The sequence below is a fragment of the Capsella rubella genome, unplaced genomic scaffold, assembly GCF_000375325.1.
Source record: "Capsella rubella cultivar Monte Gargano unplaced genomic scaffold, Caprub1_0 scaffold_5, whole genome shotgun sequence".
In the NCBI taxonomy this organism is placed as follows: domain Eukaryota; kingdom Viridiplantae; phylum Streptophyta; class Magnoliopsida; order Brassicales; family Brassicaceae; genus Capsella; species Capsella rubella.
The window spans coordinates 6,111,450-6,111,673 of record NW_006238919.1 but is presented as its reverse complement, the minus strand read 5'-3'; positions in this window follow the sequence as shown (position 1 = coordinate 6,111,673).

Below are 224 nucleotides of genomic sequence, written 5' to 3'. Positions count from 1 at the left end.
GAGCAAGACGATCGCGATCTTTGATCCTCTTATAGCTTCTATGAGCGCAGGACCGATAGACTTGCTCCTTTGTATATCATTATCAATGAATGGGTCGATTCCCTTTAGCTTGAACACTACAAGGATATGACTAAGAAAGGTTCTTCGGACATCTGGTCCGTGGAAGCTCGGAAAGACATCGTGTTTCCAAGTTTGAGACACAGAAGTTGAAGGAGATGGAAGAG